The following is a 23,014-nucleotide window of genomic DNA, read 5'->3' as shown; positions in this document are numbered from 1 at the left end:
TATCTGATGATGGCCAAGATGACTGAGAGGATGAAAAATTATAATGAGTCCTTGGTAGAAGAATGAGACCTGGGGAAATGAAGATTATACTGTGACATTGGAGCCTCATGATCTGAATTCTTGTTCCAGCTTCACTACTAACTAATTAGAGATGTTGCGCTCTTGAATTCTTAGGGTCTCTTTTTCCTCTGTAAAGTTTAGGTGGTTGTATTAGGTGGCTTCAAGAATATCCTTCAGGTCACAAGTTCTACTGATATCTCTAAGAAAATAGATATTGAATGGTAATCATGGTATCTAAATGATTGTCTTCTTAGCTTTGCTCCTGGTGAAAAGGAAGTGGCTGCAAAGAAGCAGACAAAAAACAAACAAACAAACAAACAAAACCCACCCCAAATGCCTACTGTATTAGACACTAATAGGCTCTGGGGGACTTTCATAGTCACTCACAGTAGCTGGCTATAGTTTTTAGCTTTTAGGAGTTCTCTGTTTCTATTTATTCTTTACAATCAAGAAAAAGAGCTTCAGGCAAAGATAATATTGTTTACTATCCAATATTGAAGTCTGATCCCTCTAGTGTAGTTTGTTGGGAAATACCATGTTTCTTTGTCTCCAGAATTAGTTTTGCGTTAATAATTCTCTAATAATATCTTATTAATGGAACTCTTGGAAAAGTACTTTAAATAGCAAAATATTTATTCTTGCTCATGTTTCTTTATGGTTAGTGAAAACTTTTGGCTGTGTGTCCTTCTCTGTATACACAATATCATTATGGACAGCTCATTTTTCAGTCCCAGAGTGAACATTCTGTATTTGTAGGACATTAAGAAAGCTAGATGGCCTGGCTGCTGTGGCTCAGTGGATTGAGCATCGGCCTGTGAACCAAGTGTCGCTGGTTCGATTCCCAGTCAGGGCACATAACTAGGTTGCACGCCACCTCCCCAGTTGGGGGTGCGTGAGAGGCAGCCACACATTGATGTTTCTCGTCCTCTCTTTCTCCTTTCCCCTCTCTCTAAAACAAATATAATAAAAAATAAAATAAAATAATACAAATATTTAAAAAAATCTAGATGGAAGTAAATATCTTAAGTAGTCATGTGTGAATTCATCAGAAAGAGCATATGAAAAGGTGTTTCAAAGCTGGCAGTATGAGATGGCAGAATATGTTCTAATTTTCAGTTTCAGTGTTTGGGTAGACTGTGAGTGGTACGTTCCTTGTGGTCAGGTGGGCACCCCCTATTATCTTGGAGCTGAGTTTCCTAACTCTACCTGCATTTGGAACACATTGGTTACCTTCCTCCGAGGGGGAAGTGCAGAATTTGCCCAGTTGTATCCCAGTGTAATGTTTCTTAACTTAGCCAAAGTAATTCTTATTAACTCATTTATTCTTTTACATTTATTACCTTCCCCAATCTTTTCCCCCACCCCAGAGTGCTCATTTGTTAGAATTTTCAGCTCTGTTCTCTGAATGGTAGATTTTAAAGAAATTTTCTGGCATACACATAGCAAAGATTATACACACACACACACACACACACACACACACACACACACACACACAGAGGGTGGGGCAAAAGTATGTTTGCAGTTGTTCAAATGAAAAATAATACAATAATAAATAAATAATAACACAGGGATAAACTGTGTTTTATGTATGCACAATTGTAAGCCTACTTTTGTTCCACACTATTTAATAATTAATGTCTTTTATAGAGATTATAGTAATTATGTTATAAATGCGTGGTGTCTTCATAATTTGGTCTCTTGTAATTTATGTTAATTTCTAATGAACATATAAAATTATTAACAAATGGTCGTGAGCATCTAAGATAGAAGCACAAGTTATTTGATGTTGCCATGGGTTCACTACAACCAAGTTATATTTTATCTTCTACTTATTAAAGGTTTGGTAGATTGACAGATCATGGAAATGCAATAAACAAAACTTCGCCAAAACACATAGGATATTTGATCACATCGTAATACTTTTAAAGTCCAGATGGAAAAATATGGACTAATTGCTAATACAATTATGTGGATTAGTATTGATGAATCAATGGAAGAAATTTTCTGCTATGAAACCTCTGGGCTTTTCTGTTTAAAACTTCTTGATCAACATTTTCATCAGTTCTTTGGATGAAGCCTTCTACAGAAGGCATGCTTATTGATTTTGTGAATGACATAGTGTGGGAAGGGATAATGAACACATTTGGTGACATAGGGAGATATGGAAAAGGTCACCACAAAGACAACTGACCTAATTTAATGATAGCATTAAATAGATATAAGAATAACGCTTTATATATGGAGGAAGCAAAGAACCCTATACAAATAAGCCCATAATGTGAGAGACTTGGCTTAAGTTTAGCAGGTGTGAAAATGACTTAGGGACTTAATAGATGGAGAGTTCAGTATTCATCAGTCCTATTTTGTAGTGAACAAATGATACCAATGTGGTCTTAGGTAGGCTGTGTTAGCAGAAGTCTAGTAACAGGGCTGGGAAGGTGATGCTGTCACTTTACTCTGAGGCTTCCCAATTACAAGAATTCAGTTCTGAGTACAGGGTACCCTTTGAGGAGAACAGCTGGTATTGTTTAGAACCTAGAGACTATATCAAGTAAGAAAGTTAAAGGAACCACAATGCTATAATTCATTTGGAAAGTTTTACAGTTTTGCTTTTCACATTTAGAATTAATTTTTTTCCCCATCAGTTTTATTTGGCTGTATTGTGGGTATCTAACTTCTCATGTGCATAGCCAATTATCCCAGTATCTTTTAATGAATTGTCTGCTCTGCCCCCTGCCCCGCGCTGCCCCCCATGCCTGCTCCCTGCCCTTGATTTAGAATGCCACCACTGTCCGATATCAAGTTTCTTGACTGTCTTGAGTTCTCTATTCTGTTCCATTGGTTTGTCTATCCTTGAGCTTACATTACACTATTTTAATTATTTTTACCATTTTCCTTCAAAATTATCTTGGCTCTTTACTTTTCTATGTGAAATTTAGGATGAGCTTAATTTCCATAAAAGTTCCTGATAGGATTTTTCCTGGAATTGTGTTGATTTTTTTTATGGAATAATTTGAGAATAATTGGTAGGTATTAGTCCATCAAGTGTTTCTATTCATGAACATAATATATTTTTCTATTTATTTGGTTCTCCTTTGTGTTTTTAATACAGTTTTATACTTTCCTCTGGCAGAGTCTTACACATATTTTTGTTGGATTTATTTCCAGTTAGCTTGTAATGTGTATTGCTAGTGTAGTTGGTTTATTTGTTTAAATTACATTTTCAAATTGGTTACTATGGGTATATAAGAATACTGTAAATTCTTGTAAGTTGATATTTTGTCTAGCAACCTTGCTGAATTCTCTTCATTAATTCTAATTATAGATTCTCTTGGATTTTTATAAAAGTAATATGTGCAAATAACAGCAGTTTGATATATTTCCATTTGAATTATTTCATCTTTTTTTCTTACTTCATTGTACTGTCTGGGACCTCCAAAATAATGTTGACTAGAAGTGATGATAGTGGACATGGACATCATTATTCCATTCTTGACCGTCCCTCTTCTTTTTGTTACATTTTTACAAGGTTGGACATTTGGTACTTTCATTATTGTTCAGTTCTAGTATTTCATGATTTCTATTTTGATTTCATTCCTATGAGCTGTATTTAAGTACATTTAAAATTTTCTAAACATTTTTTATTTACTTTCTATTTTTGATTTCTGATTATTTGCATTGTGCTTAAAGAATGGGATTGGTATTCTTAGAAATTAGTTGATGATGCTACCTTTGAGACCTAATATATAGTACTTTTTTTTTCGGTTTTGTTGTATATATTTCAAAAGCATTACTTCAAATATTATATATTTAGACATGTATATTTACATTTGTTTAATATGTAGTACATTTTAATAAATGTCTTCTATGTGCTTAAAACCAATGTATATTCTTTTTCTGTTTAGTGCAGGGTTTTCTATCATCTGTCTATATATCTATCTATCTGATGGATCTCTCTGTATCTCTCATCAAACTTACTATTGTGTTCAAATTTGCTATATCCTTAGGGAATTTTTTAAATCTTTATTGTATTTTTTCACATTACCTTTTAGTCCCCTTATACCCCACTCCCCCCATCAATCACCACACTGCTGTTCATGTCCATGAGTCCTTTTTCCTTTTTGCTCAATCCCTCCACCCCCTAACCTCCCCTACCCCCACTAGCTGTCATCCAGCTCTCCATCTATGAGTCTGTCCCCATTTTCATTGTTAGCTCAGTTTGTTCATTAGATTCCACATGTGAGTTAGGGAATTTTTATCTGATTGGTCTGTCAGTTTTGATAACAGAGTGCTAAAATCTCCTGATTTTAGTTTTGTCAGTTTCTTCTTGTTAATTGTGTCAGTTTTTGCTTCCTATACATTTGAAGCTTATATAATTAGTTGCGTAAGTTCATTATATCTTCTTTGTAGAGTGTTCTTTTTATATTGTGTAATGTCTTTTTTATTCCTATTCTTGTTTTTTATCAAGTTTTATTTTGTCTTAACTAGAGATGTGTCTCCAGTTGAATTTGTTAATCTAAGCTTACAGACTTTTAATAGATGAATGTGTTTAGAGAAAGATTTTAACTAATTTTTGCAATTTTAATGAGTATTTTCTCTTTATTTTTTTCTTTCTTTTTTTGTATTTCTTTTGTCATTTAGATTGATAAAATTGTATTATCTTTTTTGTTCCTCTATGGATTTTGGGAGCTAGAGATGGCATTTCTGTTCTTGTAATGGTTATTCTTAAGTTTTTAACATTTACACATAACTGCAAAAATTTCTATCATAGTTAAAAAGGATCTTAGCGTATTTGAACATCCCCCTTCTCCTTTCTAGTTCCACTTTTAGAAGCTACTACTTTGAGATATAATTCACATACCTTATAATTCACCCACTGAAAGTGCACAATTCATAGTTTTTTAGTTTATTTGCTAGGCTGTGAAACCATTGCCACAATCTAATTTTAGAACACTTTCGTCTTCCTTAAAAGAAATCCTGTAACCATAAACAGTACCTATCCTACTCCCCATTCCCTCCTGTCTCCCCACTCCTAGGCAACAACTAATTTGCTCTCTTTCTCTTTAGATTTGTCTATTCTGAACATTCCTATAAATGGAATATACCATATGTGGTTTTGTTACTGGCTTCTTTCACTTAGCAAAATGTTTTCAAGGTTCATTCATGTTGTTACTTTTAAGTATGAAAAATAGGTTATTTTTAATAATAAATATTTATGTACATTTGATAATATGTTTTGTCAGTTTGTAGGACCTGACCAGCACACCTTGCTTCCTTCTTTGTTGCTCTTCTTCCTGAAGCACATCTTAAAATATATCAATATCTATTAGTGGAAAACTCAAGAATCCTTGTTGGTCTTAAAATGTCTTAATTTTACCTGATATTTTAATGATAGCTTAGCTGCACATTGAATACTAGCTTGACAGTTCTTTTAACATTTTGTACATGTAACTCTATTATGGCTGTTTTACCTTTTTAAAAATCTCTCTGAGGATCCTAGATATGTTTATTTAATGTCATTTTTTAGGTTGTTCTATTATTTTCATTTTGTCTGAGTGAATTAATCTCTCAATAGTTGATGTTGGTAATTGTGATATTATTTTTCTTCATGTATTTTGGAAATTTGGTTTGAGAGCTTAATTTTAAGAGAGCCTTGTTTGAGGTTGCTTCCACCTGGTTTCAGTAGGTAACTCAGTTTCTGATCTTCATGATAATGGTGACAGCATACATACAGCTACTGAGCTAGCAAATGACTGGCTTGAATCTTTGCCCCTTCTGCCTCTTTTGGTGTACAGCTCCTTTTTTCAATCTCATTTTTGGAGTTCTGCCCACTCTCTGGTTTTAAGCAATGAGCCTGGCTCCAGTTCCCTGCCTAAAGTGAGGCATGTTTAATTCTCATTAACCTACAGAAGCTGAATACCTGGCCATCTTAGCTTACGTCCAGATCTGGAGCCCATAAAGCCTCACTCACTGCTTTGTGTTTCTGTTCCACTTATAGTCCTTGGAAATATTTATTATAACCAATATATTACAATAGAATCATATAATTTATTTTCATCTTTCTGAATATGGCTATGGCATGTATGGTAGACTGGATAACTCAGCATCTGTTTCAACCTCCTCGTATGCCTTCCTTTACTGCACAGACTAGAAAGTAAAAATTACAACATAGGCTTCCTTACATCGGGGGTTGCTGATGTGGTTCATATTGCACTAACATTCACTTCTATGAGACTTGAATTCAGAACCAAGTTCACTGGGGATAGGGCGTAGTGTAGTACACATGGTATCATTTTGCTGGAACAGATCCAGTGGCTTAGAGTTTGTGACTGTTTCTGATCCCCAAGTTGCAGTCTTGGGCTATGTTCCCAAAGTCGACAATTCTGGAAGCAACATTCTGATCCCTAACTGGAGCTAAGGCATTCTCAGAGCCAACAATTGCATTGGTGGTTACCTAATTCCTGAACTGTGGCTAAGAAGGTATAATCCTGCCCAGCACTTGATATCCTAGTGCCCTGCTTCCTTAACTTTCAGATTGTGGCAGAAGTGGCAGTCCCTGGGCAGGCCAGTTCTGTGTGGATTCTGAGACTTCATTCCTTGAGGTCTCATGTAGAGCCTGTCCTTCCAACCCTTCCAATTATTTTGTTAGCATCTTTTAAGTGTTCGCACCAAAGTATTGGGTTGGCCAAAAAGTTCATCTGGTTTTTCTGTAAAATAAAAGACACATTTTTCATTTTCACCAATAACTTTATTGATTTGGATATTCTGAAGTATGTCAGCTATCTCCCGCTATTGGCTTCTAGTGGGTAGAGGCCAGCGGTGCTGCTAAACATCTTCCAATGCATGAGACAGCCCCACAGCAAAGAATTATTTGGCCAAAATGTCAATAGTAGCAAGAAACTTTGCAAAAACTGCTTTTGATACATTCAGTCAGTCTCAGCATCTTCTCCACACACTGCACAAATCTGTTTTTGCGTTTCAGTTGCATTTTTACCTTTCTTGAAATAATAAAGCATATATGCTGAAAATGTGTATTTTCTTCCATCTTCAATATTAAATGGCTGCACAAAAATTCACCAATTTTTTTTTAAGTGCATGCTGTTAGGACAAGTGTCACAATACAATCTAACAAAATTGTTTCGAATGAAGTTAAAGACAAGTAAGCGCTACTAGAGCCATTGTGCCAAAGAAACCAAATGAACTTTTTGGCCAACCCAATATTAAATCTGATTCTTCTTAAAATACTAGAGGTTTTTTTGTACTGCATTTGAACCCTAATTAATGTAACAGTTCAAATTTTATAGTTTTTACTTTTTATTTTTTGTTTTTCTTAATTGCAGGAGTTAGGGGCAGGGTGGCCTCAAAGTATGAACGTACACAGTGATCTTAACCAGAACTGTCTGTCACTTATATTGTTTTTCATTTTCAAATTATTTCTTTTAGGTTCTTGACACGTTAAAAGTGCTGTTGATTTGCATAGTTGTCTGAACCAAAACATAAAACAGAAATAAAATGGTATCTGTTACCCCTAAGGAGGAAGAGGACAGTATGTATTTTAAAATTCCAGTGCACAATGATTGGCTAAGGGAATTCAGGAGATGTAACACATTTTTCTATCAGTGGAAGGTAATAAAGGGTTTTGCTCTTTGAAGACTATGATGAATTAATATGTCCGAAAAGTAGAAAATCCCACTAACTACAAATCTTACTCTTTTTTTATTTCTACTTTTATATTTTATCATAACCATTTCTTAGTTATGTACATAGAGAAATAAAGTTCTTGTCTAGAATTTATAGAATAGAAATAAATATTCACTCTAGCTAACCATCTTTGTGAAAAGGTTCTTGGATTTCTGACATTCTGTTTTTATTAAAATGTTTGCTATTCATAAAAAAAAGTTCTATTTCATAATTTCCCTGTCATGACCCAAAAACATATCTGTGTCAGGTTTGTGTTTTAAATAATATTGTGACTCCAGTTCAATATTTTATGTCTCATCTACACACTTGCCTGTCTGATTGTTGCCTTTCATTTGAAATTATTTAAAAAGTTATGCCAGAGTCATGACATAGAGCAATGCTTACAATACAGTGAAATCTAAAACAATTAGGCAATATAATTGTCTACATTATAATTATGACTTTGAAAAATTATGTGTGCATAGGACTAAGGACTGGAAAGGAATATGAAAAAATTGGGAAGAGTTGAAGGTTTCTTAGAGGCAATAAAGCCAATTGGGCTTGTTTTGTTCATGGTAGGTTTGTTTTGACTCCTACTTTCTGGAATCTGCCTTTCCTATTTTCCATTTGTTAAAATTGGGAAAACATTTATCTCTAGACTTCTGGTACTGTTCTTGTTCTTTTGTAAGTTGTAAAAAAAAAATCATTGATAGTGATTGTGTGAGCAACACAGCTGTATAGTTTTTTTCAGTACTCTGAGATGTAGTTTATATAGACTTGGGGACTCAAGCTCATTTAGCCACCATCACCCTTGTCCTGGCATTGCAATAAATAGGCTCCTGGCTGGTCTGCCTCCTTCTCATGCTTATCCCTCAGTAGTCGCTTTTCTAGGCTGAGTGATACCTTCAAAGTGTGAATCAGATCATGTGTGTACTCTTCTCTGACATTCGGTTCTCCATCTCACATAGTGTAAAAGCCAGTAGGCCCTCTATGTTCAGGTCATCTTTCCAACTTCATTTCTTGTTGCTCTTTCCCTTGCTCCCTCCACTGTAGCCACAGAAGCCTGTGGCCCTGCTGTTTCTCAGTTAGGCATCCTGCCAACTCACGGCCTTTCCCGTAGTGCTTTCACCCTCGTCTCATTCAAGTCTCTGCTCAAATGCCTTTTTCTCAGAAAGGCCTTTACTGATTATCTAAAATATACCTCTCTATCCCTCTTTCCTTGCTTTTTAAAAGTATCACTACTAAATAATATATTCTTTATTTACTTGTTTATTGTTTGTCTTCTCCACTAGAATGTAAGTTCCATGAAAACAAAGGTTTTGTCTTCTTTGTTCACCATTATATGCTCAGTGCCTGGAACAGAACCTGGGACATAGTAGATGCTCAATGAATTAATTAAAGTGGTCCCTCAACTAGTCAAAGAACATGTATGAATGACCCATGGACATGGACAATGGTGTGGGGGTTACTGTGGGAACAGGGGGTGGGCTGGGCAAAGGGGGGGAAATTGGGACTACTGTAACATAATAACAATAAAAATTTAAAAAATAAAATATTGGTCTCTTTATGTATATATGCATTTTATTTCTTTTGTTTTATTTCTTCTAATCAAGGTTTTTCTATCCTTGCCAAGTTGAATTTCAGTCTGGATAAAGAAAGACAGAAAAGGAACTGAGTGCTGTTTCTTTCTCTGCCTTATACAATGGTGTCTGCCTTCCCATATTCTCTCTCTACTTTCTATGCATTGAAGAAGAGGTCTTATTATTACCCTCCTTATTTTTCATTAGCCTTAGCTTATTTGGGGCCTTCATCTTCTAGACACTCATTTTGTAAATATTTGCCAGTCTCTTGTATATTTTGCTTTGGCCATCTGTGTTTTTTTTCTTCTTCTGTCTATTGAGCACATTCTTTTGAAGCTTGGGTGCTTCACAGTGGTTTCTTGACTGTACACATTGGCTTAATTAGAGAGCTTTCCCCTTTTTTTTCAATCAACATTACTTTATTCTCTAACTATGAGTCCCTTTCTTTTAGAGCCTTAGTTTCTACTTTTATAAAATTAGAATCATCATATGATTCAATTTATAATTTAAAATCATTCTCTAAGGTCTTATCACCTCTGTACATTTCAAAGAATGTTTAAAAAGATGCATTAAGAATCATTATCCTTGCATCTTTAAAGTTTTAATTTTTATTTATTTTTTAAAATTTAATCTCTATTATATTTTTTACATTACTTTTTAGTCCCCTTATGCCCCCCTCCGCCCAGCCATCACCACCATCTCCATGAGTCTTTTTTCCTTTTCGCTCAATCCCTCCACTCCCTAACCTTCCTCTACCCTCACTAGCTGTCATCCTGCTCTCCATCTATGAATCTGTCCTGATTTTCCTTGTTAGTTGTTTGTTCATTAGATTCCACATATTAGTGAAATCATATGATATTTGTCTTTCTCCGACAGACTTATTTCACTTAGCATAATGTTCCCCAGATCCATCCATACTGTTGCAACTGGTAAATTTTTATCCTTTTTTATGTCTGAGTAGTATTCCCTCATATCCACTTATCAATTGATGGCCACTTGGACTGCTTCCATATCTTGGTGATTGCAAAAAACGCTGCAAGCACTTGTTGATTTATTGATGATAGCCATTATGATCAGTGTGAGATGGTATCACATTGTGATTTTAATTTGCATTTCTCTGATAATTAGTGACATTGAGTATCTTTTCATATATTTATTCGTCATCTGCATGTCCTCTTTGGAGAAGTGTCTATTCGGTTCCTTTGCCCATTTTTTAAGTAGAGTTGTTTGGGGGTTTTATGGTGTTGATTTTTGTAAGTACTTTGTAAATTTTGGATATTAACCCCTTAACAGATGTATCGGTGAATATGTTCTCCCATTCTGTGGGTTGTCTTTTTTATTTTGTTAATGCTTTCCTTTGCTGTGCAAAACCTTTTTAGGTTGATGTAGTACCATTTGTTTATTTTTTCTTCTGTTTCCCTTGTCTGGGGAGATACATCCAATAAAAAAAAAAATTGCTACAGGCAATGTCTGCGATTTTGCTGCCTATATTTTCTTCTAGGACTTTTATGGTTTCGAGTCTAACATTTAAGTCTTTTATTCATTTTGAACTTATTTCTGTGTGTGGCATAAGAAGGTGGTCTAGTTTCATTTTTCTGCATGTATCTATCCAATTTTTGTAACACCTTTTATTGAATAAACTACCTCTAGCCATTGTATGTGCTTGCTTCCTCTGTTGAATATTAACTGACTATAAAGGTCTGGGTTTATTTCTGGGCTCTCTATTCTGTTCGTTTGATATATGTGTCTGTTTTTTATGCCAATGCCATGTTTTGATTACTATGGCCTTATAGTACAGTTTGATATTAGGTAGTGTGATTCCTCCAACTTTGTCCTTTTTTCTCAGGGTTGCTGTTGCTTTGTGGGGCCTTTTGTGGTTCCATATAAATTTCTGAAATGTTTGCCCTAGTTCTGTGAAATATGTCATTGGAATCTTGATAAGAATTGTGTTGAATCTGTACATTGCTTTGGGTAATATGGACATTTTAATGATGCTGATTCTTCCTATCCATGAACATGATATGTGCTTCCACTTATTTGTATCTTCAGTTTCTTTCCTCAGTGTCTAATAATTTTCTGAGTACAGGTCTTTTACATCCTTCATTAGGTTTATTCTCAGGTATTAAGCAATTGTGAATGGGATTGTGTTCTTGATTTCCCTTTCTGTGAATTCACTATTGGCATATAGAAATGCAAATGATTTCTGGATATTAATTTTGTATCTTGCTACTTTGCTGAATTCATTTATCAGTTCTGGTAGCCTCTTGGTGGAATCTTTGGGTTCTCTGTACAGAATCATGTCATCTGCAAATAAAGACAGTTTTTCTACTTCCTTTCCAGTTTGGATGCCTTTTATTTCTTCTCGTCTGATTGCTGTGGCTAGGACTTCCAGTACTATATTGAATAAAAGAGGTGAAAGCAGACATCCCTGTCTTGTTTCTGATCTTAAGGGGAACGCTTATAGTTTTGCCTGTTGAGTATAATGCTGGCAGTGGGTTTGTCATATATGGCCTTTATTTAATTTAGGTATGTTCCCTCTACTCCCACTTTGCTGAAAGTTTTTATCATATATGGGTGCTGGATTTTATCAAATGCTTTTTCTGCATCTATTGATATGATCATAAGTTTTTATCTTTCATTTTATTTATGTGGTAAATCACATTTACTGATTAGTGAGTGTTGTACCAGCCTTGCATTCCCAGAATAAATTCCTCTTGATTAGGGTCTATGATCGTCTTGATGCATTGCTATATTCAGTTTGCTAATATTTTGTTGAGGATTTTAGCATCTATGTTCACCAGAAATATTGGCCTATAATAATTCTGGGCTTGTATAATGAGTTTCGGAACCTTCCCACCTCTTGAATTTAATGACATAGTTTGAGAAGCAGAGGTGTTAGTTCTCAGAATGTTTGGTAAAATTCCCCTGTAAAGTCATCCAGTCCAGGGCTTTTGTTTGTTGGGAGTTTTTTTTTTATTACTGCTTCAATTTCACTAGGTATAATCTGTTTATTCAGATTCTCTGATTCTTCCTGATTTAGTTTTGGAAGATTGTATGTTTCTAAGAATGTATCCATTTTGTCCAGGTTGTCCAATTTGTTGGCATAGAGTTGTTCATAACACTGGGGAACACAATTTTCATTAAGTTAGATTTGACACTTGTTTTTGACTAACTTTTGGCATCGGAATTCAAAAATGACTGCAGGTTTTCTCTTATTATGTCAGCTTTTTAAGGTACAGGATACCCTCCTTTTGTTCCCCAAATCATACAAAATGTACATACAAAGGAAAATAAAGAAAAAATTACCTGACTGTACTGTTTATTTAGAGTTATTTTATTCATGTAAAGGCTATATATTGTTACTGTAAGTCAAGTTGTGTACAAGTAGTAAAGTTCTGCTACCAACATACATAATAAGGTATTTTATTTTTTCAAATGACAGGCTAGGAAATGCCAAAATGAAATACTCGAAACAGTCTCCTTCGGTTGGCAAAGCTTTAACAAATTGCTTCACAACACCTGGTTTTATGTGCAGAGGTGGGAATATGATGTTCTTTCTGTCAACAAGTGGCTCATGTAAAATGTTTGGATCACCAGGTTTGAGGTCAGATCTTGGAGGCCAATTCGACCCCACCCAATGCTTCTCACGAGCTTTGCTGTCCCACATACACAGAAAACAGGGATACTTGATGTATCCGCGTTGCTGACCAAGAAGGAAGCAGACCATTTTAAGGTCAACATAGATGATCCAATTATGCTTGTGATATTGCAACAGATCAACGACTCTCTTTATGTCTTCATAATCTTCACAAAAACAAACTGAATGGTCAGTTGGGACTGCACCAAATAAATTGCCATTGTGGAGGAGGGCACACTTCAAGCTCTGCTTTGAGCTATCGATGAACAGTTGCCATTCAGTTGCATTATAGATTGGAATTCCCAATTCCCAATTCCTCCATTAAACCATTTATGTTATGACAGTACACAAAGCCACCGTCACTTTGAAAGTACTGCAGAAATGCACTTTCTCTTGATTGAAAGTAGGATGCCTTCGCTCCATTTTCAAGCAAGTTTTTCTCATGCAGTCTTGATGCTAGGAGTTCAGAAGCCTTTTTGGATAGTCCCAAATCTCATGCCAAATCATTCAACTCATGCTGATCAAATCCCTTACGAACTGAGTCATCTTCAATTTCAAAATCTTCACTGTTGCTGTCACTTAGTTCTTCGCCATATTCCTGTTTTTTGAAAGAGGGTAGTTCAATGAAAACTGGCACTGGGATTTCAGCTGAATGAGGCACTGGACGTATAGCTGATGGTAGATTAGGATACTCTATTTTACATTGTTTTTCTTGTTATATCCTGACGTTTTCACTATACAAAAGTAACAGTCACTTGAATGATCTCTGGGCTCTCACCAAACCATAGGTATACCAAATGGCAATTTATCATGTGTTCCCTTCATCCACATCCATAAACTCTGTACACACTGCCTGCACACCTTGTGAGGGGCCCTAGACTTATCTTGATCACCAAGTTTTACTTTAAAATATGCAAAATAGGCTTGCCTGACAAATGCGCTGTTTGTCCTTTGGCAATGGTGAAACTGCCACAGATATAACAAAACGAGTCAGGGTTGTTTAGGCACTTACGGCAAGAAATAGCAGAGGCAGACATGATCTGAAGGAAAGGAAATAAGTACATATATAAATACAAAAACAAATTCTGCTAACTCCTTGTATACAGACAAGAATTTGGACTACACTTCGGAATACGATTCACTATATAGAGCGGCACACAACCTCTCACCACACTGTCTCATGTGTAACTGAATAGCCTAGACAGGTATGAACCTGTCGCTGGTCTCCAAGGTCATCCCCCACCTTTCCCCACTCCAGGGAGGATTGCTCTCAGCCAATAGCAGAGCACTAGTGTTTCCCTGGATCCAGGCTTGATCCAGCCTAGAGTGGTCGCATTCAGATAAGCTGTACAGAAAAAGCTTGACGTGATAGAAGAAAACTAACCACAGTTTTGAAATCAGCATGCCTATTTAAGTCCAAAACAGCTGAAAAATCAAACTCAACAGTAATTATGTTAAAAATTCTTCCCCTGTGTAATATTTCCTTACAATCCTTTGTATTTCTTTGGTGTCAGTTGTTATTTTTCCTCTTTCATTTCTGATTTTATTTATTTGGGTTCTTCCTCTTTTTTTCTTGATGAGTTTGGTTAAAGGTTTGTCAATCTTCTTTATCTTTTCAAAGAACCAGCTCTTGGACTCTTTGATCTTTTGTATTGTTTTTTTTAAGACTATTTCATTTATTTCTGCTCTGATCTTTATTATTTCCTTACTTCTACTCACTTTGGCTTTGTTTTTCTTTTTCAAGTTCCTGTAAGTGTGAAGTTAGATGGTTTATTTGAGCTCTTTCTTTCTTTCCTTCTTTCTTTCTTGCTTTCTTACTTTCTTGCTTTTTTCTGAGAGAGACCTGTGATGCTATAAATTTCTTAGGATTGCCTTCCCAGTATCCCACAGATTTTGGATTGTTGTATTCTCATTTTCATTTATTTCAAGGTATCTTTGATTTTTCCTTGATTGAGTCGTTGACCCATTTATTGTTTAATAATGTTGTTACTTAGCTTCCCTGTCTTTGCATGTTTTTCAGTGTTCTTGTGAGTTATTTCTAGTTTCATAACATTGTGGTCTGAGAAGATGCTTGATATGATTTCAATCTTCATAAATTTATTGAGACTTGTTTTGTATCCTAATGTGTTCTATCCTAGAAAATGTTCAATGTGCACTTGAAAGTATGTATATTCTGCTGCTTTGGGGTGAAATGATCTGAAGATATCAATTAAATCCATTTGATCTTGTGTGTCATTTAAGGGTGCTGCGTCCGTGTTGATTCTCTGCCTGGAAGAGCTATCGATTGAAATCAATGGGGTGTTAAAATCCTTGATTATGCCTGTATTTCTGTTGATCTCTCCCTTTATGTCCATCAAGATTTGCTTTACATATTTGGGAACTCCTATGTTGGGTGCATAAATGTTTACTAGGGTTATATCCTCTTGTTGGGTTGTTCTTTTCATCATTATGTAGCGTCCTTATTTGTCTCTTACTGTAGCCTTCATTTTAAAGTCTGTTTTGTTGGATATAAGTACTGCTACCCCAGCTTTTTAAAAATATATATATATGTTTGCATGAAATATCTTTTTCCATCTCTTTACTTTTAGTCTGTGTGTATCTTTCAATATGAGATAGGTCTCTGGGAGGCGGCATATATATGGGTCTTGTTTTCTTATCTGTTCAGCTACCCTGTGTTGTTTGGTTAGAGCATTTAAACCATTTACATTTAAAGTGCTTATTGATAGATACGTATGTAGTGCCATTTTATTATTAGACTGTTTTCCTCTGTTTTTCTTCTCCTCCTTCTCCTTCCTCTCCTTTTTAAAACAAGCCCTTTAACATTTGTTGCAGTACTGGTTTGGTATTAACAAACTTCTTTAATTTTTTCTTGTCTGGGAAACTCCTTATTTCTTTTTCAATTTTAAATGATAGCCTTGCTGGGCAAAATAGCCTTGCTTGTGGGTTCCTGTTTTTCATCACTGATATTTCACACCATTCCCTTCTGGCCTGAAATGTTTCTGCTGAGTACTGTAATCAGATGTCTGTTTAATTGGTGCTCCCTTTTAGATAATTGCCTGCTTTTCTCTCATGACTTTTAGAATTCTCTCCTTGTCTTTAAGCCTTGTCATTTTAATTATGATGTGTCTTGATGTAGGCCTCTTTGGGTCCAACTTGTTTGAGATTCTCTGAGCTTCCTGGACTTGTGTGTCTTTTCCCTCCACCGGATTAGGGAAGTTTTCAGTCATTATTTTTTCACCCAGGTTCTTAAGCTCTTGCTCGCTCTCTTCTCCTTCTGTCATTCCATGATATGGATATTTTCCCACTTTGTGTTGTCCAAAATGTTTCTTAAGCTCTTTTCATTTTTTAAAAAGTCTTCTTTTTTTCTGCTTTGCCTGGGTGTTTTTTTCTACCTTGTTTTCCAAATCACTGATGTGGTCTTCTGCTTCATCTAACCTGTTTATTCCTTCCAGTGTATTATTTATTTCACATATTGCATTCTTTATTTCTGACTGGTCCTTTTTTTATGGTTTCTATATCTTTTTTTCATGCTTTTGAGTATCCTTATAATCATTATTCTAAACTCTGATAAATGGCTTGCCTCCATTTCATCTAGCTTTTCCTGGGGAATTCTGTTGTCTTTTCATTTGGGGTCTGTTTCTTTACCTTCCTATTTTCGCTGCTGCTTGATATTTTCTGCCTTAGTTGTTAAACTAATCAGTTGTTGAACTAATCAAGCTATAATCAGCAGCCTGGCTTAAGCACCACAAGGTGGGGCAGAGTAATTCCTGTGGGTGGGGCTGCTGCTTCCCCTCAGGCTGATGCTGCATGGAGGGGAGTGCTCTGCCTGAGAAAGATGGCTCCTGCAGTATGAGGAATGACTCAGCACAGGGATCCTGGTGGCTGTTCCTTTAGTTCTCTCCCCAGAGCCACTAACGCCAGACTCTCCTCAAGTGACTCTAGTCCTTTCTGCCCTCCCTCTGCTAGAGCCCAGGGTAAGTGGCTGCAAATGAAATATTGTGTGTTAGTCCTTTAAGAAGTTCTGTGAATCTCCAGCCATCTCTCCCTGGCAGACAGAAACCCTGCTGCTTTTCACAGCTAGATATTATCTGGGTTCCTTTTAGGCTCTGGTGCTGTAGGCTGGGGAGCTCAGGTTGGAGTTTAGCCCCAACACTTCTCAGGGGGAACCCCCAGCAGCTGAAATATCCTTTCAGGTCTTTGGCTGCCACCGTGGGAGCCCTCTTGCGTCTCCGCACTCCCTACCGGTTACATTCCAGTGAAGTGGTTTCTTCTGTCTGTCCATGGTTATAAGGCTTCTCTCCAGCTAGTGTTTAGTTGTTTAGTCAGGATGCTTTCTCTACAATTTAGTGGTAGTTTCAGATTGCTCCTAGGAGAAATTTAGTTTAATTTCCACTTACTCCTCTACCATCTTGGATCCTCTCTCCCTTTTCTTTTTCTTTTAGTGATAGTGTGGTAAAAATTTAGATTTTTTCAGTCTTCTAGGACTTCAAAACATTTTTCATAATCTCTGAACATTGGCTTGTCTGATATTTCTCTGAACTTTTTATAATCTGTTTTCTGAAACTTTAATATGTATGTTTAATACAACCAGAGTTATCTTTTATTGTCATTAGATACTTGAATTTTGATAGGCTGTTTCTTTGAAGATATTTTTCATTTTCATATAACCAACCTATTCCTGCTTGTTTTTTAGAATTAAGTCCTGTTTAGCAATTCTCTTCTTACTTTATTTTTAATGTTAATTGCTCTAAAAGCATACTTTTAAAATTAACTTGTTTTTAAAGATTTTATTTTTTATTTATTTTTTAGAAAGAAGGGAAGGAAGAGAGAAAGAGAGCGAAACATCAATGTGAGAGAGAAACATTGATCATTTGCCTCTCATATGCGCCCTGACCAGGGACCAAACCCGCAACCCAGTCATATGCCCTGACCAGGAATTGAACTGGCAACCTTTTGCTTTGCGGGCAACACCCAACCAACTGAGCCACACCAGTCAGGACTATTAAGTTGTTTTAAAGATTTCTTCAAAGAAAGAGTTAAGAATTACATTTTGATAGTCTTTGAATAAAAGTATATAATCTTAGCAAAACAATAAGGTTTAGAGACTTTATGAATGGCAATTGAGGAGTTAAAAACATTAGACTAGTTAGCTTTTTGTTAGACCTCTGAGATAAAGTTTGGATAACTATAAGGCTACTCTCTGACTTGGATTCATCCTTTGGTCAGTAGAGGTCATCTGTGTTGAAGAAACAAAGCCTTATCTATCTATCCATCTATCTGTATTCCAGTAGTGAAATTTGTAGCATAGAAATAATAATGTTTTTCACTGTTAACATTAACTAGTTTATGCCAAATGGTTTCTGCTCGCCTGAGTCAGGATTGTAAATAAATCTGTAAATCTTTGAACCCTGTACTTTAAAGTTCTAATAATGAAAAGTTACACAAGATGCTATCTTCTCTCACTTTTAGTTTATTCCAAATTGATCCATATGCCTATAAACCAGGTACTATCCTATAATGTGTGTAGCTTCTTAATGTTTGGAAGAATTATGCACCTTCTGAAGTACTAAACTTACAAATTCCCAAATAGGCTTCATAGTTCTCACAGATAATACATATTAAGGAAAGATAGCTCATAGTCATTTTCTAGAACTTCATTCAAAGTTCACTTTGCCTGGACTGCTGTAGACTAGATTTGTTCTTTTTCTCTTGAGTTACCCAAGGACAGCCTTCTCTTTGTGGTATATAAGCCTCACTTCGGAACTGCCTTGCAGTAGTGGGGTGGAAGTATAATCTTTGGAAAAAGAGATGGAATGGAACATAGGGTCCTGGAAGAGGGATATCATCTGCATTGCCAGTGTGGGAAGGAAGGCAGCAAAGGTGAAACAGGTCTTCCAGTCCTGTGGGCAAGTCCTACTACTTCCAGGAGATGCCAGTCTCTCATTGGGGCATAGATGTGGTGATGGTGACAAGTGGTAGTAACCTGCTGAGGCATGATGGATTTAGAGGGCAGAGATGGTTCTGGTGGTAGTGACTTTAAGTGCCCTTCCTTGTTTGGAGTTAATGGGATATCGAAGTAGAAATTGTTATATCTGGGGAGTTTCTTGAATTGACTTTAAAACTAACATGTAAGCAAAGGATCTCTCTTCATTTTAGATTGGGGGGGGGATAAAAGCATTTTATACACTTTTTCCAACATAATTAACATTGATCCTTAAGCATTATTTGGATTAAGGTTAGCCTGTAATCTGTTTTTATGTAATTATCTCTTTCAAAGTAGGACTTGCCTGAGATTTTATAATGTAGAAATGGTTTATGTCCAGTGCTGTTGACTTCTTTCTGTGTAAGAGCATTAGACACCCCACTAATTCTCAGCTCCTGGCTGCTATTTGTTTACCATATGCCTTCTATCTCCATTGATGCTCAGAGATTTCTTACTACATTATTCTGTGTTGCCCTTTACATTTTTTTAGCTTCCCCATTTTCTCTGTCACTACTCCTTTAAAAAAATTTTTTCTTTAATTCTCACCCGGAATATTTATTTATTTATTTACTTAGAATCATTGAGGGTTACCTCCTGCATGCCCCAACCCCGGGTCAAACTTGCAGCCTAGGTATGTGACCTAACTGGGAATTGAACCCACAACCTTTTGGTGTATGGGATGCACTCCAACCAACTGAGCCACACTGGCCAGGACATCTCTCGCCACTCTTGGTAAGGAGTTGGCCTGGTCAATAGGATGATATGATAGTCCTGCAAAGGTTTATGGAAATATTATGTCAGTGTAGAGTAAAAAGAAGCTAAGTCTTTCTTTCAGACTTACAGATTTTGTTTAGAACTCTTAGACACTCATTTAAACATGCCATAGTCTATAAACTGTGGCATTTAGTCTCAGAGAGCATGCTCTAATACAGATCAGATAAAACAGATTCTTCTGTTGTTGTATTAATTTATGCATTGTAGTTTTTCATCTTGAACTTGGATCTAAAGTAATTATTGTGGGAAAGAAAAAGGTTAAATCAAAATTTATGGGAAGTAGCAGCAGGGAAATGCCATTATTTCAAATGCTCAGCCTGGATTTCAAAACTGTTAGTTGGAGCTATATTTCTTGGGGGATTTTTTTTTTAAAACTCACAAAGCTGAGCTGTCATTTTAATGTGGTAACATATATATCTGAGAAAAGGATAAACTTATCCTGGTACTGATTATCACTTGGGAGAAGGCTCAGAGAGGTGAACTTCTAATGAGACTTTGGTGTACTTACGATAACATTTGTCCAGAAAAATCATTGATGTAGCTGACCTGAATTATATTGGTTTTTTTCATACCATCCGATTACAGCTCTGTGGGAATTTCTTCAAGTGAAAAGTAATTTATGGAACTTACTGATAAGACCACTTACATTTTAAAAAGCTTCCTATTGCTTTTAGATAGACCTGTGAAGGGCCAAGATGTCCTGGGCTTCACTTTGCATGTGCTTACTTTGAAGTCAGTGTGACAGTGTAGCAGTGAGTCAGCTCTAAATGAGGAGGACTACTGTGGCCAAACTGATGATGACATAAAAAAATGCATGAAAGAGGTCATGAAAATGATGGTGAATTTTGAAGATTGATGAGAAAGAATGAGATATTATCATCTTCACAATTTTTTTTCCTTTAGAAGAACTTTTACTTCATCTGAAAGTCAAATCAAAGTAGTTAATATTTATCAGACCACCCTTCTAATGTCTAAGAATTTTAAGATCTTGGAAGTTATAGCTGAAACTTTATTCTCAATTGCAAAGGCCCTGAGGTAAAGTAAAGGAATTTAAAAATCAGCTTAACCTCAGCATTTAGAAAGAAACTGGAACAAATCATCTTACATCTAGCCTGGTATTACTTTTATAAGAACACAAGGTACTAGGGTAATAATCAAAATGATTGTGAAAATCGGTCATGTCAGATCCACTTCCTGTTTTATGAGAGAACGAAAGATCCATCGGCAAGGATGAAACAGTAACTTATTCTTTCTTAATTTCAGTAAGCTTTTGAATCTGACTCATGTGGCATTCTCATTGAGTTTGTGACTGCCTAGTTTATGAAGATTTTCTGCTTGGGACTTAGTTGGAATTAGATTTTTAGTGAGAAGAAGTAAATACTGTAATAAATTGAGGTAAGACTTCAGTGCAGTAGAAGATAGGTTAGGAAATGAAGAAAAGATCAGTCCATTGAAAAATGAGTATAGTGAGGGAGGCTAGAAAGTGACTGACTGTAGAGACAGATTATTGCAGAAATGGTAAATGATGTACCTGTGATAAATTAGTACCAGAGTATTAAGCAAAGTTGGTCTTGTAGTGGTCAGAGGAGACACCAGCATGTTCTGGATTTTTAGGAGAATGAGTAAGACACTTAACCTCTGCCTTAAAGTATATTTTTTATTTATTAGCGAAGGCTAAACATTTTTTTAAAGAGTTAATTTGGCCTTGTGCAATGCAAATATACGTAGGTAAAATACCTAAAACTCCCTATAAACTAACTTGGTCTACTTTTATACTTAGTTTAGGGTAGGCCCTCCCCTGGAGTTATGTACTAATATGGAGTTGCCTGGCACCTATTAAAGAAGTTTAAGTATTGAAGTTTCCATAATTGTTTCTTTAATTTCTTCCACATAGTTTTATTTTAAACTAGACTATGAACCCCCTTAACCGCCCCTGCTAGCAAGCTTTATTAATCTTTGAAATATTTTTCTCTAAAAGGAACAGAGACAAAAAAAATGGAATGGAATTCAGATTAACTCTAATTTTTATTCCTTCTTCTAATTCCTCAAAGCAAATCTTTAATGCTGGATGTGTATTTGAGGGGGTTGGGTGGATTTATTAGTGACTGAAAGCCTCTGTTATATTTTGAAATTCCTTTAACTTTAATATTTGGGGCATAAGTATCTTGGACAAGTGGAGAAGTACACATAGCTGCTGGAACCCTGATTATACATATACCACTTCCCCTTCTGCCTGTCCTGGCCACCCCAAGTCCCTAACCTTCGTGAATACTAAGGCTGTGGAGGATCATCTCTAGGGTCGCATGCACAGAGGCACAGTCTAGCATCTCGGTCTTGTTTCTTTCAAAGAACGTTAAATAAAACTAACTTATAACCCATAGCAATGCTTCTTGCAATCCATTTTTATTCTTTTCTTTAATTCTTTCCCCTTAGGGCTGCTCAGAAATCCCTCCCTCACTAAGACAGAGCTTTTCTTATAATAGCGCAGCCTGATTTTTGTTGTTGCTCTCGTCTACTCTTCCCAGCTCTTCATTAGATGGACAGACTGAGTCTGGCTTCTTCCTTACTTTTTCTGTTCCTTGGCTATTACCTGGATTCTCTACAATAAAGATGAATCCAGAAACTGACAGGACAAGCAGGAATTTTTCCTTCGTTCCTTTCAGATCTCCAGTCCTGACTTTCTCTACTCATTCTCTTGATTCTGAATCATAATAAGACCTGGGAAACTGGGCCGTGCAAAAGAGAACTTTCCTATTAGTGGCGCTGTGAGGGAGTGTGGGCAGGTTTAGTGAAGACAAGTTACATACATCCTCCTTCTTTCAGGATTCACACTTTAATAAATCTTGTGGTTACCTAACTTGCTTGTGGATCCAGCAATTCTCTTTTCTGAGGAAAGATGCAGACAGAAAAGAAGAGAAGAAAGCAGTAACTAGCAGCAGGGGAGGAGGAAGCGGGAAGGAGGTAGGTGCTGATCTGTTCTCCCCATCTCCCAACCCTAATCAGTTGCAAGCAACTGACTTACTAGAATAACTAGAATATGTGCAAGCCACTGATTCCTTATTTAACCATTTAGCCTGTTAGTGAAAATCTATTATGCTGGCAGATTCATATCTAACTGGAATATGCAGGTCCTCTGGTGTTAAAGCCCCATAGTCAAGGTGCAGGTTCTTCCAACTGTTAAGCTAAAGAAATATATCCTGAAATATTCTTCCATATCCATTAGATAATTTTTCTTCCTCTTTTTTATCTCCACCACTTCTAGTTAGCATACATCCTGAGCCACTGTCAAACTGAATG

The 23,014-nt window shown here is 36.1% G+C and overlaps 1 protein-coding gene across 5 annotated transcripts in view; it reads left to right on the top strand.

Moving 5' to 3' along the window:
• The window catches only part of FRMD5 (FERM domain containing 5), a 287,084-nt gene that overhangs the window by 53,562 nt on the left and 210,508 nt on the right, over positions 1 to 23,014 (top strand). The window lies entirely within an intron of this gene.

This window comes from Furipterus horrens, unplaced genomic scaffold (assembly GCF_987537825.1).
Source record: "Furipterus horrens unplaced genomic scaffold, mFurHor1.1.pri manual_scaffold_3, whole genome shotgun sequence".
Classification (NCBI taxonomy): Eukaryota; Metazoa; Chordata; class Mammalia; order Chiroptera; family Furipteridae; genus Furipterus; species Furipterus horrens.
The sequence above is the reverse complement of the archived record's forward strand: the minus strand, read 5'-3'. Positions and strand labels throughout refer to the sequence as shown.